The following is a 19,062-nucleotide window of genomic DNA, read 5'->3' as shown; positions in this document are numbered from 1 at the left end:
CGAGTTAAAGACATATGCAATCAAGACATCTACGTTTTACATTTTGTATTCATTTGGAATCTTTTGAATTATTTTTATTTCACTTTGGAAATGTGAAGATAATTGTGTACATCAGTGTGAAATAAAAAATTCAACATATTTTTTAAATGTAATTTTAAGGCAGCAAAATGTGAAGACTGTGCAAGGGGTGCAAAGGGACTTTTACTTGCCACTGCTACATACAGTATGGTTAGATCCCTTTAACAATAGTCTTTAACTTTGGCTAAGTGAGTGCAGCAGGGAAAGAGCAGTAAGGAGGATTGGATGGGAGAAAGAGGCAAGCAAAACTTTTAGGAAAGAAGCAAATCAGTGTCAGCTGTTCTGACGTATTCATTCACAAGGATGTCAGTGCGTTCTTGGCTGTATGATCAGACACATCGCAGGTGGTGATATATGAAAACGGCGCCTCTTGTCTTTGAGGTCTGAGGTTTATGAGAGATCATGCCGCAGTTTGAGAGAATTGGATATGGAGATAGATGAGCGATGCCACACCTTTATTTGCTCAGATGGTCTTTGTAGACGCTTGATTTTGCCAGTGTTTGGGGAGTAACGGTTTACATGTAATCAGTTACATGTAAGGGATTACAAAAAAAACTGCAACTGTAATCCGTTACGTTACCAGCAAAAAAAAATATTGTAATCAGATTACAGATACTTTTGAAAAACTAGATGATTACTTCGAGGATTACTTTTAAATTCAGAAAGGATGTTTGCAAAAAACAATCTTTGACACTTCGCTGTTTTCTCAATGACATTCAAATCAGCATTGAAAACGCTGCAAGTTTAAATTTGTCCAACGTGAGCGAGTCTGACCATAAATCAGAGACCACTATGATGACACACCAAATGTGTTGGATGGATCATGGGAAAATGGCAGAAACTGTCTTTTGTAGGCAACTGTCCAAGGTATGTCTTCCAATGGTGCGACTGCTATCGGCCTCCAAAGATTATCCAACTTGAATAAACGCTTGGAGGTAAGTATGACAGCAGTGGTGTAGTATACGGCAATATGGATATCACTCATTATTGATATCTACGTAGCGCATTGATGTGAATCACAATGCTGCTCTCTCATTTAGCTATTTGCGCCTTTCGGATTGTGGTTCAGGGCTTGTCCTGCAGCAAAGCACCCCCACAACATGATGCTGCCACCCCCGTGCTTCACGGTTGGGATGGTGTTCTTCGGCTTGCAAGCCTCCCCTTTTTCCTCCAAACATAACGATGTGGATGGCTGTTCACAAATCTAAATGTGTATTTGAACCCAATAAATGGTTGAATTCAAGAAGTTTAAGCTGCCTATCAATCATTGTTTTTGAAACCAGTCGACAGCCAGTGAAAAATGGGCTCTTGCAACAGCTGCATAGTGCGGATCCCAGCCTATGGAATAACAGCTGCATAGTGAGGATCCCAGCCTATGGAATAACAGCTGCATAGTGATGATCCCAGCCTATGGAATAAAAGTATTCATTCTTCTAATAATGTCTGACAATAACTTTTAAATTCTATGCGCTATACATTTTGCCAGCATGTTTGCATCACAATACTGAAGTGTAAGGGGCCTCCAATTTCTTTAATGAACTGGATCTTTACATTTCCCACTTGTATCATGTTTCAGTCATAATGAAATCAGACCTTCTTGTTGAGTGTCTGATAATCTACCGTTTACATAGGAGTGGTTAAAACACGTTAATAACGATCCTCAGAGTATTTTTTATTTTTTTATTTTTTAACCTGGCAAGTCAGTTAAGAACAAATTCTTATTTTCAATGATGGCCTGGGAACAGTGGATTAACTGCCTGTTCAGGGGGCAGAACGACAGATTTGTACCTTGTCAGTTTGGGGGTTTGAACTCGCAACCTTCCGGTTACTAGTCCAAACGCTCTAACCTCTAGGCTACCCTGCCTATATCAAAATAGGATTGGAATACTTCCACTGGTATGCCATCCAGCCCTGGGATTTTCCCGGACTTAAAGACTTAAAGGCCTCCTCGTAATTTCACCTTCACATGAGTCTTTCTGTATGGCTGTTAATTTTATATTATTTATAGAAAAAAAACAATACAATTTGACTCGGTTTGAGGAGATGGAGAAGACTGAAACAAAAAAATATGCTTAAAGTACTTTGCTTCCTCTTTCAAAATATAATTTGGTGAATCATTGGTGACTCCGTCGTTTGTAACATTTTTCAGTAAATAATTTTTGGTAGTATTTTTATGTTGAAGATTAATAAATCATTTGGAGTATTTTTACCCATATTCCATCCAGTTTGCTTTATTATTATAATATATTACACTTGATCTTTGTTGAATAAGTTCCTCCATTTCTTTTTGTTTTTCCTCTAACTTATTCTGAGCCTCTATGGTCTGCTTTTTTGGCTGCTAATCTGTACTGTTAGTCCTTCTTTGTTCCTTTGTTAGTATGGACATGTCTTCTGTCAGTCACACTGCTGGAGTTGCACTTTTTCCAACATGATAAACGGAAAAATTGCGAATGTTCCCAGAAGGATGTTTTTGCTTGGATTATGTCACGATGTGCACAACTGGTTGAAGGTAAGTCAGGTGCAGGAAAGTCCTTCTCAAACCCCGCCCACTCCCCTCGGCCAGTCCTGGCAATAAGACCGCAGAAACCTACTCATATCCTGGTTCACTCTCTCCACCTGCCCATTACTCTCCGGGTAAAACCCGAGGTAAGGCTGATCGAGACCCCCAGACGTTCCATGAACGCCCTCCAGACCCTCGAAGTGAACTAGGGACACTATATCCTCAGGCACCCGTAGTGCTGGAAGACGTGTGTAAACAAGGCCTCCGCAGTCTGTAGGGCCGTAGCGAGACCGGGCAGAGGAAGGAGACGGCAGGACTTGGGAAAACAGTCCACAACGACCAGGATTGTGGTGTTACCCTGTGAGGGAGGAAGATTTGTGAGGAAATCGACCGACAGGTGCAACCAAGGCCATTATGGAACGGGTAAGGGGTGTAGCTTACCTCTGGGCAGGTGCCTAGGAGCCTTACACTGGGCGCACACCGAGCAGGAGGGAAACATAAACCCTCACGTCCTTAGCCAAGGTGGGCCACGAGTACTTCACACTCCAGACAGCGCACCGTCCAACCGATGCCTGGATGACCAGAGGAGGGTGACGTGTGGGCCCAATAGATCATCCGGTCACGGACAGCAGACGGAAAATACAGACGCCCAGCGGGACACTGGAGGGGAGCGGGCTTTGCACGTAACACCCGCTCAATTTCCACGTCCAGCTTGAATACTACCAAGGCCACCAGGCAGGAGGCCGGGAGTATGGGGGTAGAATCCATTCCTCTGTGTCATACAGCCGGGACACTGCGTCTGCCTTAACATTCTGGGAACCTGGTCTGAAAGAAAGGGTGAAAACAAAACGGGTAAAAAACATGGCCCACCTTGCCTGACGAGGATTCAGTCTCCTCGCTGCCCGGATGTACTCCATGTTGCGGTGATCAGTCCAGATGAGAAAAGGGTGTTGAGCCCCCTCAGGCCAATGTCTCCACGCCTTCAACGCCTTGACCACAGCCAACAGCTCCCGGTCCCCCACATCATGGTTTCGTTCCGCCGGGCTGAGCTTCTTTGAGAAGAAGGCACAGGAGCGGAGCTTTGGTGGCGTTCCCGAGCGCTGAGAGAGCACGGCTCCTATCCCAGCCTCTGATGCGTCCACCTCTACCATGAACGCCAAAGAAGGATCCGGGTGCGCCAGCATGGGAACCGAGGTAAACAGAGCCCGTAGGTGACCAAAAGCCTTGATCGCCTCAGCCGACCACTGCAAACGCACTGGGGCCCCCTTCAGCAGTGAGGTAATGGGAGTCGCTACCTGACCAAAACCTCAGATAAACCTCCGGTAGTAATTGGCAAACCCTAAAGAATGCTGCACCTCCTTTACCGTGGTGGGAGTCGGCCAATTTCGCACAGGTGAAATGTGGTCACTCTCCATCTCCACCCCTGAGGTGGAAATGCGGTATCCTAAGAAAGAGTTGGACTGCTGGAAGAACAGGCATTTCTCAGCCTTGACATACAGGTCATGCTCCAAAAGTCGACCAAGCACCTTGCGCACCAAGGCAGGTGAAGTGGAGGACCGAATGTACCCCTGACGCAGAGATTTCGGAGAGATATGTCTCCATAGCCGCCGTCTCCGCCTGTGACGGGATACACGTGACTCCTGGGAAGTGCAGCGTCTACCTGGAGGTTTATCGCACAATCCCCCCGACGATGGGGTGGTAATTGAGTCGCCTTCTTCTTGGAGAAGGCGAGAGCCAATGCGTAATATTCGTCGGGAATACGCACGGTGGAGACCTGGTCTAGACTTTCCACCATAGTAGCACTAACGGAAACCCCTAAACACCTCCCCTAGCACTCTCATGACCACCCCGTGAGAGCTCTCCGTTGCCACGAAACAGTGGGGTCATGACATGCTAACCAGGGTAGGCCTAGCACCACGGGAAACGCAGGACAGTCAATGACGAAGAGACTGATTCTCTCCCTGTGACCCCCCTGCGTCACCATGCCCAGGAAAGCAGTGGCCTCCTTAATTAACCTTGACCCTATTAGTCGACTGTCTAAGGCGTGAACTGGGAAGGGCTTAGCCACTGGAACAATGGGGATCCCTAAACTATGGGCAAATGATCTGTCTATGAAATTCCCAGCCGCGCCTGAATTGATGAGCGCCTTATGCTGGTAATGCGGGGAAAACTCAGGAAAGTTAACTTGCAAAAACATGTGGACAACAGAGGGCCCTGGATGAGAATGGTGCAGGCTCACCTGGGGTGACGCCAGAGTGCCCTGCCAGCTGCCTTGACCTCCAGAGGAACCAATCCGACACTGACCGGCAGTGTGCCCTCTGCGGCCACAGATGATGCACGTGAAGGACCCTCTTCCAGCCTCCCTGAGCGCAGTACCTCCCAGCTCCATAGGCACCGGAGCGGTGGTGCTAGGAGATGGAACCGACAGAGCTACATCTGAAAGGTCCACGGGTGGCAAGCAGGTTGTCCAGCCGGATGGACAGGTACACCAGCTGATCAACAGTGAGGATGGTGTCCCTGCAGGCCACCTCCCGATGGACATCCTCACGCAGGCTGCAGTGATAGTGGTCGATCAGGGCCCTGTCGTTCCATCCCGCTCCTGTGGCCAGGGTCCGAAAGTCCAAGGCGAAGACCTGGGCGCTCCTCATCCCCTGCCTCAGGTGGAAAAGACGTTCACCCGCCACTCTACCCTCGGGCGGGTGGTCAAAGACTGCCCGGAAGCGGTTCACTCCTCAAAGTTGTCCAGCGCCGCATCTCCTTCTACCCACACAGCATTGGCCCACTCCAGGGCTTTCCCCGAGAGGCACGAGACGAGGGCGGACACCCTCTCACGTCTTGAAGTAGCCGGGTAGACGGTCGTCAGATACAGTTCCAGCTACAGCAGGAACCCCTGGCAGCGTGTCGCCGTCCCATCAAACTCCCCGGGAAGGGCGAGACAAATCCCACAGGGGACCGGGTACAGGAGAGGTGAGTAGTGGAGACCCCTGTTGTGCTGGGGAGGGCGCTGGAGGGACTCCCTGTCTCTCCCAGAGAGCCATTGTTTGGACGACGCAGTCCATGATGGTGCCCAAAGTACACAAACAGTACAATAAACAAAACACACGGGTCAAACCGGCGCAAACCAGCCTGATGCGAACCACACGTAACAAACAAACAATTCCACACACAGGCATGGGGGAACAGAGGGTAAAATAAGTTTAGTCAGATGAGAGAATGTGAACCAGGTGTGCGGAAAACTAAGACAAAACAAATGGAAAATGAAAGGTGGAGCGGCAATAGCTAGAAGACCGGCAACGTCGACCGCCGAACATCGCCCGAACAAGGAGAAGGACCAACTTGGGCAGAAGTCGTGACAGATTAGTAGTGAAGTACAAGCTCAGTTGTGTAAATGATTAGGCCGTTCTCCATGGGTGCAATCGAAACAACAACACACCATTCCCTGCCCCCTTGCCGACACCTCCTCACATAACCTTGCTGACTCTAAACTTGTCAGCTTTTGTAACTTTGTACAATTGTTAGACAGGCCTAGTTTTACTTAGTCTTGAGTTGCAGTGGACTACAAATCCAACTTTCCATCTCAACTGGTATTTGCCTGGTGAGTGGTGATTCATAGAATAAGTAAAAGACTCAATCACTGCTAACCATTACCAGTTTCATTGTCATGACCAATGTCTGTGGTTTTACTTCAAGTTTCAAGTTTTAATGTCACGTGCACAAGTACAGTGAAATGCCTTTCGTGCAAGACCTAACAGTTCAGTAATCAATATCAACATAATATAATGTATTTCTCAGGGATGTGGTTAGTTTCTTCGACCGTATGGTCGTATTTGTGACTCACAGGGTCTTTTCTAACAGGCTTTGTAGTCATTGTAACAAACCCGGGACTGGAGCCAAACCATGGGATCCCATGCCAGACTACAGAGAGAAAAGAATCTGACCAATGACACTGATCAAACCTGACAGCCTTAGTCTACTTTGATTATCACAGTCATTCATCTCCATGCAGTAACAAAGTCTTCAGTGTATGCTGATACTTTATGCAGACATAATTCACTTTTAATCAGCAGGTAAAATCTAAATGGTTAAGTAAATTGGAGAAGTATGCTGCAAATTATATTTCTGATCAAGAGGTGAAGAATAATGTAAGACTTTGTATTCAGGACATACATTTCATTTTTTGCACCGATATTCCGTATCTGCTTTTAATTTTAATTGGAAAAAAAATAGTTTTTGTTGTTGTTGCCATTAGCAATAGGTGCCCTTAATTGTGAGGCATTGGAAAACCTCCCTGGTCTTTGTGTTTGAATCTGTGTTTGAAATTCACTGTTGGACCAAGGTAACTTACAGATAGATAATTTTATGTGGGGTACAGAGATGATTGCAAACAGAGTGAGTTCATGCAACTCATGTGACTTGTTCAACAAATGTTTACTCCTGAACTTATTTAGTCCTGCCATAACAAAGTAGTTGAATAATTATTGAATCAAGACATTTCAGCTTTTCATTTTTTATTAATTTCAGAAAAGTTCTAAAAACATAAGTCCACTTTGACATTATGGGGTCTTGTGTGTAGGCCAGTGACTGTTACGCGCGTTGATGGAAGGATCGGACCAAGGTGCAGCATGGTAGGCGTGCATCTTATTTTAATCAATGAACACCGAAAAAAAACTAATATAAATGAAAGGTAAAGCTTAGTAGGGCTAAACAGCACAGTACCAAAACAAGATCCCACAAACTATAGGTGGGAAAAGCTGCCTAGTATGATCCCCAATCAGAGACAATGATAGACAGCTGCCTCTGATTGGGAACCATACCCGGCCAACAAAGAAATAGAAAACATAGATTGCCCACCTTAGTCACACCCTGACCAAACCGAAATAGAGAATAAAAGGGCCCTCTAAGGTCAGGGTGTGACCCCCCCGCTTCGGTGGTGGCTCTGGTTTGGGATCCCTCCGCGGAACCGGACCGTGGATCGTCGCCGGAGGCTCCTGACCGTGGATCATTACCGGAGGAACCGGACCGTAGATCGTCACCGGGGACTCCGGACCATGGATCGTCACTGGAGGCTCCGGGCCATGGATCATCACTGGTGGCTCCGGGCCATGGATCATCACTGGAGGCTCCAGGCCATGGATCATCACTGGAGGCTTCGGGCCATGGATCATCACTGAAGGCTTCGGGCCATGGATCATCACTGGAGGCTTCAGGCCATGAATCATCACTGGAGGCTCCAGGCCATGGATCATCACTGGAGGCTCCGGGCCATGGATCAATACTGGATATACTGGACCGTGGAGGCGCACTGGAGGTTTGGAGCGTAGAGCTGGCACAACGCGTCCTGGACAAATGACCACCTTCGCACGGCAAGTGCGGGGAGCTGGCACAGGATGCACTGGGCTACAAGTGGGAAAAGCGGCCTAAGTATGATCCCCAATCAGATACAACGGTAAACAGCTGCCTCTGATTGGGAACCATAACCGGCCAACAAAGAAATAGAAAACATAGATTGCCCACCCTAGTCACACCCTGACCTAACCAAAATAGAGAATAAAAGGGCTCTCTAAGGTCAGGGTGTGACAGTGACACAAAATCGGAATTGAATTCATTTGAAATTCAGGCTGTAACACAACAAAATGTGGAAAAAGGCAAGGGGTGTGAATACTTCCTTTAGGCACTGTAGTTCATATATTGTTAATTATTGGATAATATGTAATTTGTAAATCAGTAGACTAATAAACTGTTCTTCACTCACTTCCAATGTATCAGCTCAAAAGACTGTAGGATACCTCATATATCATGAAAGTATTTTATGAATGTGGTTTGAAGTTATAATTTTCCTGACTACCAGAAGTTCTGGATAACCAACTGTGAGCTGGGGAGAAAAAAAATCTAAAAGAGCATGAATAGAGGTTTTCTGGTCGTCATGGTGAACATCAGCTATAGGAGGTAAAAAAAACGCTTTACCTGAGCAACCGACATGTTCAAGAAGACGAGGAGTCCAGTTATCGAAGCTACAGTACCTGCAGTACGACCACAACAATAACGATCATTGTGACCCATACGTCGTGTCGGCTGTTTGATACAGCCATGAGGAATGTCTTTGTTCAATGACAGGTCTGAATTGATCTGAGTTGCTTTCCATAAAAGCCCAAAATAATGAGTGGAGGAGAAGGGTGAACACGACCCCGTCATCCATTACATTGTAAATACTTTCTCACTGGGAGTCTTTCAGTTGGAGGGCTGCGGGAGCTAAACTGTCAAAATTCAACAATGCCCCCAAATTGATGGCGCACACGGAGGCTCGCTTTTTTCCTGAGCTCTTTTTTGTAACCTATAGCCTACTACAAGTGTCCTGTTTGGAAAACTTGAACAGTCACCTCACTGTTTTATTCGGCTCTAATGCTCTATGTTTGGATCTTCTTTTTGCAAATACATAAGTATGCCTACATGGTTGGCTTATTGATCATTGATTTGTATTAGTGTACAAATATCCAATATGTTCAGTAGGTTATTGATATTAAACTTTACTTTACTCAAAGGCTCGCATTCCTTCATTATACAGATGTGTCTCAGAGTTAACAGAGTGAACAGAAGACACAGAAGCTTCAATTGTGTCTGACCACAAGCCAAACTGGTGGCCCCCAATTCCCTTATGCCCCCAAAAGGAACAGTATGTCACAGCTGACATGTGGGGGTGAAATGGATTAACCTTAATCACAGCTTTGTGTACCTAGACATGATATAGACCTACTCAAACTTTGAACTTGTGCTGGCTGTTGAATACAACATAATACACTGCATTCAGAAAGTATTCAGACCTCTTCCCTTTTCCCACATTTTGTTACATTACAGCCTTATTCTAAAATTGTTACAGTTATTGTTTTTCCACATCAATCTACACACCCCATAATGACAAAGCGAAAACCGGTTTTTAGAAAAGGTTTTTAGAAAAAACCCCGCAATTACCTTATTTGCATAAGTATTCAGATCGTTTGCTATGAGACTTGAAATTGAGCTCAGGTGCATCATGTTTCCATTGATCATCCTTGAGATGGTTCGACAACTTGATTGTAGTCCAACTGTTGTAAATTAAATTGATTGGACATGATTTGGAAAGGCACACACCTGTCTATATAAGGTCCCATAGTTGACAGTGCATGTTTAGAGTAAAAAGAAAGCCATGAGATCGAAGAGCTACGAGACAGGATTGTACGAGGCACAGATCTGGGGAATGGTACCAAAAAATATTCTGCAGCATTGAAGGTCCCCAAGAACACAGTGGCATCCATCAGGCCTTTATGGTGGAGTGGCCAGACAGAAGCCACTCCTCAGTAAAAGGCCCATGACAGCCTGCTTGGAGTTTGCCAAAAGGCACCTAAAGGACTCTCAGACCATGAGAAACCAGATTTTCTGGTCTGATGAAACCAAGATTGAATTATTTGGACTGAATGCCAAGCATCACGTCTGGAGGACACCTGGCACCATTCTTGCGGTGAAGCGTGGTGGTGGCAGTATCATGCTGTGGAGATGTTTTTCAGTGACAGGGACTGGGAGACTAGTCAGGATCTAGGGAAAGATGAACGGAGCAAAATATAGCAAGATCCTTGATGAAAACCTACTCCGGAGCGCCAGGGCCTCAGACTGGGGCCGAAGGTTCACCTTCCAACAGGACGATGACCGTAAGTACACAGCAAAGACAATGCAGGAGAGGCTTCGGGAAAAGTCTCTGAATGTCCTTGAGTGGCGCAGCCAGAGCCCGGACTTGAACCCGATCTAACATCTCTGGAGAGACCTGAAAATAGCTATGCAGCGATGCTCCCCATCCAAGCTGACAGAGCTTGAGAGAATCTGCAGAGAAGAATGGGAGAAACTCCCCAAATACAGGTGTGCCAAGCTTGTAGCGTCATACCCAAGAAGAGTCAAGGCTGTAATCGCTGCCAAAGATGCTTTCTACAAAGTAAAGGGTCTGAATACTTATGTAAATGTGGTACAATATTGCTGTTTATTTACAATACATTTGCAAAAATGTCTAATAAACCTGTTGCTTTGTCGTTATGGGATATGCGTACCATGTGTAGATTGATGAAGGAAAAAAACAATTTAATCCATTTTAGAATAAGGCTGAAACGTAACAACATTTGGAGGGATCTGAATGCTTTCCGAATGCTTTCCGAATGCACTGCATGCGTTTTCACTCCATTCTCAGTCCCCCGCTGTGTCTTGACTGCTTTCCTTGGCACTGCCTATCCCATTCCATCACAGCTGGATCTTGTATATGCAGAGGCCTTATGGACCTTGCATCTGTGCTCCAGACTACAAATTTAACACACATTCTACATTCCTGATGTTTTATGATTCCAGGGATTCAGGCCTATTTGTTCCAGATATAATGTCTCAAGCAGTCTTCTATTCCGTGACATTTTCATTGTTCTCTCAATCCAATGGCATGGACTAATTTGGCACATTCCAGGCTACTTAACAGCTGAAGCAGCAGTCAATGGCATGATGATTCAAATGCACATAGTGCCCTCTACTGTCAGAAACTGCCATTACATAACCTACTACAACAACACTATGTTGCTGCTGGCTTGGGTGTTGGTTACCAGGTTTAGTAGCCTGATGTAGAACAATAGCTGGCGCTAGATTGATTTTGGGTTCCAAGAGTCAGCATTTCTAAGCACCTTCACAGGGCTTATAGAAACGCTTCACAAATCATTTATAAGTCGAGTTATGAAACGTTTGGCAAAGCATAGGTGAATTAATGGTTGTATGATGACAGTAATATTAGACGGGTACAGCCACATTTCGCTAACATTAGCTTGTATATTGCCAGAGCCACTATTCAGTTGAGATTGAATGGACCGCACGTAGCATATTCTTGTTTGTAGCCTCTGCATAAACTAGCTCAAAATAGTGATGCTGTAACTAGAAATTACTTCACTGTTTCTTTCACTTTCAGATTCCCAGACTGGACAGGTACAGGGATTATTACATCCCCAACCTCATCAAAAGGGAATAGGATGAAGAGAGGAACACACACACACACACACACACACACACACACACACACACACACACACACACACACACACACACACACACACACACACACACACACACACACACACACACACACACACACACACACACACACACACACACACACAAGATAATCAATCCATGTGATTGGTGTGACATATCAAGAAGATGATTAAGCAGCATGATCATTACACAGGTACAGCTTGTGCTGGGGACGATAAAAGGCACATCGATGGCAATTTGAATGCACAGAGATACTGGGATGAGATCCCGAGGTCCATTGTCGTGCCGTTCATCCACCCCCATCCACATCATGTTTCAGCATGATAATGCACAGCCCCATGTTGCAAGGGTCTATACACAATTCCTGGAAGCTGAAAATGTCCTAGTTCTTCCATTGCCTGCATACTCACCAGACATGCCACCCATTGAGCATGTTTGGGATGCTCTGGATCAACGTGTAGGACAGCGTGTTCTAGTTCCCGACAATATCCAGCAACTTTGCACAGCCATTGAAGAGGAGTGGGACTATATTCAACAGGTCACAATCAACAGCCTAATCAACTCTATGCGGAGGAGATGTGTTGTGCTACATGAGGCAAATGGTGGTCACACCAGATACTGACTGGTTTTCTGATCCACGTCCCTACCTTTTTTAAAGGGATATATCTGTGACCAACAGATGCATACCTGTATTGCCAGTTATGTGGAATCCATAGACTTCAAATCCATAGACTTCAATCCTTATATGAACTGTAACTCAGTAAAATCTTTGAAATTGTTGCATGTTGCGTTCATATTTTTTTCTCAGACTCTGCCTTTTCACGCACGACAGTGTCTAGGTTTTAACGAGAATGGTGCGACAAACAAAAACCATCCAGTCAGCAGCAGTCCTGTGGGAAAAAAACAGCTTGTTGATGAGAGAGGTTGAAGGAGAATGGCAAGAATTGTGCAAGCTGCAGGCAGGTCACAAACAGACAAATACCAGCGCAGTACAACAGTGGTGTGCAGAACAGCATCTTGGAATGCACTACTCGTCGGTCCTTGTCATGGATGGGTTATTGCAGCAGATGACCACACCACACAATCATTTTCAGCTCTTGACATAGATTTTTAAGAAGATTTCATTCAAAGCTGTAACTCGGCCACTCAGGACTTATTAGGACATTTTCAGCTTTTCATTTTGTAGTCATTTGTAAAAATGTCTAAAATTATAATTCCACTTTGACATTAATTTCACTTTTGACGTTAATCTACACTACTGGCCAAAGGTTTTTCATTCAAGGGTTTTTCTTTATTTTTTACTATTTTATACATTGTAGAATAATAGTGAATACATCAGAACTATGAAATAACACATATGAAATCATGTAGTAACCAAAAAAGTGTTAAACAAATGAAAATATATTATATATTTGAGATTCTTCAAATAGCCAGCCTTTGCCTTGATGACAGCTTTGCACACTCTTGGCATTCTCTCAACCAGCTTCATGAAGTAGTCACTTGGAATACATTTCAATTAACAGATGATCTCATTTATATTTCCCACCATAAGGCATGGAGGAGGAGGTGTTATGGTGTGGGGGTGCTTTGCTGGTGACACTGTATGTGATTTATTTAGAATTTATTTATTTAAAAATTTCCCCCCTTTTCTCCCCAATGTCGTTGTATCCAATTGTTGTTAGTAATTACTATCTTGTCTCATCGCTACAACTCCCGTACGAGCTCGGGAGAGACGAAGGTCGGAAGCCATGCGTCCTCCGAAACACAACCCAACCAAGCCGTACTACTTCTTAACACAGCGCACCTCCAACCTGGAAGCCAGCCGCACCAATGTGTCAGAGGAAACACTGTGCACCTGGCTACCTTGGTTATCGTGCACTGTGCCCGGCCCGCCACAGGAGTCGCTGGTGCGCGATGAGACAAGGATATCCCTACCGGCCAACCCTCCCTAACCCAGATGACGCTAGGCCAATTGTGCGTAGCCCCATGGACCTTGAGAACACGAGAAAGTACGAAGCTATATTCAGGGTCAGTTCCAATACCATATTTACAATGTGCAGGGATGCTGGAGTGATAGAGGTAGGTATGTATAGTGGTAAAGTGACTAGGCTATACATTGAGTGTACAAAACATTAAGAAGACCTTCCTAATATTGAGTTGAATCCTCCCTCTTTTGTCCTTAGAACAAACTCAATTTGTCAGGCCCTGGACTCTACAAGGTGTTGAAAGCGTTCCATAGGGATGATGGCCCATGTTGACTCCAATGCTTCCCACAATTGTGTCAAGTTGGCTGGATGTCCTTTGGGTGGTGGACTATTCTTGATACACCCGGGAAACTATTGAGTGTGAAAACCCAGCTGCGTTGCAGTTCTTGACACAAACCGGTTCACTCGCACCTACTATCATACCCCATTCAAAGGCACTTCCACACTTCAATCTTTTGTCTTGCCCATTTGTCTTGCCCATTTGTCTTGCCCATTTGTCTTGCCCATTACACCACTGATTCAGGGTTCACTCAAACATCATTTTAAGCTTCGTTTTACTATTGACAATTACAGCTGATTTCGGGAATGTATATATCGATTCGCTCTCCTTAAAAATATGTCATCAGATTTATTAGTTTCAATAACCACGTTTCCATCCACAGTTTTTATGTGCCCCGAATTAGCCTAGTGTGCATGTGCGCTCAGAAGGCCGAAACTAGCTTCCCCCAGTTTTTCTATGTTTCTAAACACGTCTACGTTAATGTGGATGCTACTATGATTATGGATAATCCTGAATGAATTGTGATAATGATGAGTGAGAAAGTTCCAGACGCACAAATATCATACCCCCAGGACTTACCGTTACAATAGCAGGGGAGGTTAGCATTTTTGGGGTGAGGTCTGATGTGTGTGCTCTGTAACTTTCTCACTCATCATTATTATTTAGTTTAAGAGTTTAATGTACATGCTACTTCACAATATCATACTGGAACTATTCTGTTAAAATAACGAACCAAAATATATTTTTAGAGGGTGATGGTGCTTGATGCTGCTGTGAACCACCACAAGTATATCTTTGTTGATGAAAAGGGCTTCAAATTGGCCAAGACTTGGCGCCGTGGACGGAGACTCATCGGCCATAGGGCGACAGTCCAAGTGCCTGGACAATGTGGGGAAAATGTCTCCATGTGCGCAGCTATCTCTGAAGATGGTATGGTAGTACATTTGATGATTTTTTTGTTTGTTGCATGAATGATTATAGAGGATGTCTTCATTGATTACACATTGGATATATATTACATAGACACACAAACAAGTAAATAGTGCCGTGCATGCACTCAAACATATTCATTTGGCCTTGCTGTTATGATTGTTGTTGTCCTTGATGTCTTTTGTTTTTTTGCCATGTTGTTTTCCTTTTTCACTCCCTATTCTCATTTTTGTCTTTTATTCATTTAGTTGGTTGTTGGGGCATTGGGGGGGGTCTTGAGGTGGGGAATGGAATTATTTTATTTATTTTTCAGGGGGGGGGCACGTACGCACGTCTCCAAATAAATCAGCAATTTTGCTGAGGACACAACAGTATTAGGCCTGATTACCAACAACGACAAGACGAGGAGGAGGTGAGGAGGTGAGAGCCCTGGCGGAGTGGTGCCAGGAAAATAAATGATCTTCCTCAACATCAACAAAACGAAGGAGCCGATCGTGGACTTTAGGAGACAGCAGGGAGAGCACGCCTGCATCCACATCAGCAGGGCCGGTGAACTACTTCAAGTTCCTTGGCGTGCAATGACATGAAATGGCCCATTCACACAAACAGCCTTGCCCCCTGAGCCATGGCCTGTTCACAGGTACATAAAAGCTGGGACGGAGAGACTGAAAAACAGCTTCTTTCTCCAGTTAAATAGTCACCAAGACCCGGCCTCCACCCAGTACCCTGCCCTGAACCTTAGTCACTATTACTAGCCAGCTACCATCCAGTACCCTGCCCTGAACCTTAGTCTCTGTTACTAGCCAGCTACCACCTGTTACCTGCACCATAGAGACTGCTGCCCTATGTACATAGTCATTGAACACTGGTCACTTTAATAATGTTTAGGTACTGTTGTCCTGTACAGTATACATAAATATACATATGTATATTTGTAATCCCGGACTCTGACATTGCTCGTTCTGAAATATTTCTTAAATTGCGTGTATTACTGCACTGTTGGAGCTAGAAACACAAGCTTTTCACAGCACCTGCAATATCATCTGCAGATATGTGTACGAAATCAATACAATTTGATTTGTTTTGGTGTGGTGTGGTGTGGTGTGGCTATTAGCCTATTATACTGCAAGCCTATGATATGAAGGCAGTGCGCGCAGGCGCTCCAACTGACTCCTGCAGTTGAACTTGAGGTGAGAAAGAATGTTTTAGGCCTACCAGAGTTACTCCTATAACCTATATTTTTTATGCAAAATATTCTGACAGAAAAGTAACTTTTAGCCTTCTTCTGTCCTTGGGACAAGGATAAAGAGATGCATGTTGGTTTCGTAGCATGCCGTCGGCATATCTCTCTATCTGGGGCAAGGCTTAAGCTTATCTTCCTTTTAAATATTTATTTTTTATATATTAATATCATACAGTGGACGTCTAAGCCTACAGGCCTATACATGCAATGCCCTGATACATTTAGTGCTAAAATCTCCAATAGCTGAACGGTGAGGTGGACAATTATTGTTTAAGAAAAGTAAAAACCAATAAAACAACAGGCTATGAAGTTCTGCATATGCAACGAAACACAAGGAACAGGGTTTTTGAAAATGTGTTTTTGTAATTTGTTAAAGGCTATTTTTAAGGACATGTAAATGTGGCTAATTTGGACAATATCCCTTATTTATTGCTGGAGCTGGCTGCGTGGGTGGACTCCCTAATAGGTTTACACACCCAGTGCATATGGATGGCTTGTAAATTTCTCAAATGTCCGATCAATTTTTATCTTCCCAGTCATTTGTCCGGCACTAAATTTTCCTAACGGCAAAAAGTAAATGGACAGTCCTTCAACTTAACTTAGTGGATTCGGCTATTTCAGCCAAACCCGTTGCTGACAGGTGTATAAAATCGAGAACACAGCCATGCAATCTCCATAGACAAACATTGATAGTAGAAGAGTGTACTGAAGAGCTCAGTGACTTTCAATGTGGCACCATCATAGGATGCCACCTTTCCAACAAGTGGTAGGAAGTGGTAGGCCACAAATGCTCACAGAACGCGAGTGCTGAAGCACGTAGTACGTAAAAATAGCTTCTCCTCAGTTGCAACACTCACTACCAAGTTCCAAACTTCCTCTGGAAGCAAGGTCAGCACAAAAACTGTTTGTCGGGAGCTTCATAACTTGTCAGCCAACAACAACATGCGGAACCCCTCGCCAACAGCCAATGAAATTGCAGGGCACCAAATACAAATCAACAGAAATCTCATAAATCAAATTTCTCAAACATACAAGTATTAGGCACCATTTTAAAGATAGAATTCTCGTTAATCCAGCCACAGTGTCTGATTTCAAAAATGCTTTACAGCGAAAGCTCCACAAACGATTATGTTAGGTCACCACCAACTCACAGAAAAACCCAGCCATTTTTCCAGCCAAAGAGAGGAGTCCCAAAAAGCACAAATAGAGATAAAATGAATCACTAACCTTTGATGATCTTCATCAGATGACACTCATAGGACTTCATGTTACACAATACATTTATGTTTTGTTCGGTAAAGTTCATATTTATATCCAAAAATCTAATTTTACATTGGCGTGTTGTGTTCAGTAGTTCCAAAACATGCAGCCACATGAATTCACAGAAATACTCATTATAAATGTTGATGAAAATGCAAGTGTTATGCATGGAACTTTAGATTCTCTTCTCCTTAATGCAAATGCTGTGTCAGATTTTTTTTAAACTTTACAGAAAAAGCATAATCTCAGAACGGCGCTCAGAGCCCAAACTAGCCAAAAGAAATATCCGCCATTTTGCGCAGTCAACATTAGTCATAAATAGTATTATAAATATTCACTTACCTTTGATGATCTTCATCAGAATGCACTCCCAGGAATCGCAGTTCCACAATAAATGTTTGTTTTGTTCGATAATATCCATAATTTATGTCCATTCATGTCCATGTTCATGTCTTCTGTTAGGAAGTTTGGTAAACAAATCCAAAAGCGCGTTCTGGTCCAGTCAGACGAAAAGTTCCAAAAGTTATATTACAGGTCGAAGAAACTTGACAAACTAAGTATAGAATCAATCTTTAGGATGTTTTTATCATAAATGTTTAATAATGTTCCAACCGGAGAATTCCATTGTCTGAAGAAAAGCAATGGAACAAGAGATACCTCTCATGTGAAATGCGCGTGACTGAGAATGAGGCTTCTGGCAGACCCCTTAGTCAAACAGCTCTCATCTGGCCCCCCTTCACAGGAGCAGCCTGAAACAACGTTCTAAAGACCGTTGACATCTAGTGGAAGCCTTAGGAAGTGCAAAATATCCCATATCCCACTGTGAATTCGATAGGGGCTGAGTTCAAAAACTCAAACCTCAGATTTCCCACTTCCTGTTTGGATTTTCTCTCAGGTTTTTGCCTGCCATATGAGTTCTGTTATACTCACAGACATCATTCAAACAATTTTAGAAACTTCAGAGTGTTTTATATCCAATAATAATAATAATATGCATATATTAGCATCTGGGACTGAGTAGGAGGCAATTCACTCTGGGCACGCTATTCAGCCAAAAGTGCAAATGCTGCCCCCTATCCCAAAGAAGATTAAATGGCTTTCCATGTCCGAGCAAGCCTAAGATCACCATGCGCAATGCCAAGTGTCGGCTGGAGTTGTGTAAAGCTCGCCACCATTGGACTCTGGAGCAGTGGAAACACATTCTTTGGAGTGATGAATCACGCTTTACCATCTGGCAGTCTGACGGACAAATCTGAGTTTGGCGGATACCAGGAGAACTCTATCTGACTGATTGCATAGTGCCAACTGTAAAGTTTGGTGGAGGGGGAATAATGGTCTGGGCTGTTTTTCATCATTTGGGTTAGGCCCCTTAGTTCTAGTGAAGGGAAATCTTAACGTACAGCGTACAATGAAGAATAACTTGACTGGCCTGCATAGTGTCCTGACCTGAATTGGAATGCCGACTGCGAGCCAGGCCTAATCGCTCTTGTGGCTGAATGAAAGCAATCCCCGCAGCAATGTTCCAACATCTAGTGGAAAGCCTTCCCAGAAGAGTGGAGGCTGTTATAGCAGCAAAGGGGGGACCAACTCCATTTAAATGCCCATGATTTTGGAATGAGATGTTCGACAAGCCGGTGTCCACATACTTTTGTCTATATAGTATAGGGTACAGTAGGGTACAAAATAAACTTTCCAGGGTCACCGATTCACCGAATGATGAAGATGAAGCATAGACTACTCACCA

This window comes from Oncorhynchus masou, chromosome 12 (assembly GCF_036934945.1).
Source record: "Oncorhynchus masou masou isolate Uvic2021 chromosome 12, UVic_Omas_1.1, whole genome shotgun sequence".
Lineage (NCBI taxonomy): Eukaryota > Metazoa > Chordata > Actinopteri > Salmoniformes > Salmonidae > Oncorhynchus > Oncorhynchus masou.
Note: the sequence above shows the minus strand (reverse complement) of the source record.